Consider the following 607-nt stretch of genomic DNA (forward strand, 5'->3'; position numbering starts at 1 on the left):
ACGTACTCCTTTCCCTATTTGGAACCAGTCTGTTGTTCCATGTCCAGTTCTAACTGTTGCTTCCTGACCTGCATACAGGTTTCTCAAGAGGCAGGTCAGGTGGTCTGGTATTCCCATCTCTTTCAGAATTTTCCACACAGTCAAAGGCTTTGGCATAGTCAATAAAGCAGAAATAGATGTTCTTCTCTTGCTTTTTCCATGATCCAGCTGATGTAGGCAATTTGATCTCTGGTTCCTCTGCCTTTTCTAAAACCAGCTTGAACATCTGGAAGTTCATGGTTCACGTATTGCTGAAACCTGGCTTGGAGAATTTTGAGCATTACTTTACTAGTGTGTGAGATGAGTGCAATTGTGCGGTAGTATGAACATTCTTTGGCATTGCCTTTCTTTGGGATTGGAATGAAAACTGACTTTTTCCAGTTGTGTGGCCACTTCTGAGTTTTTCAAATTTGCTGTCATATTGAGTGCAGCACTTTCACAGCATCACCTTTCAGGATTTGAAATAGTTTAACTGGAATTCCATCACCTCCACTAGCTTTGTTCGTAGTGATGCTTCCTAAGGCCCACTTGACTTCACATTCCAGGATGTCTGGCTCTAGGTGAGTGA

Source organism: Bison bison, unplaced genomic scaffold, assembly GCF_000754665.1.
Source record: "Bison bison bison isolate TAMUID 2011002044 unplaced genomic scaffold, Bison_UMD1.0 scf7180017864322, whole genome shotgun sequence".
NCBI classification, from domain to species: domain Eukaryota; kingdom Metazoa; phylum Chordata; class Mammalia; order Artiodactyla; family Bovidae; genus Bison; species Bison bison.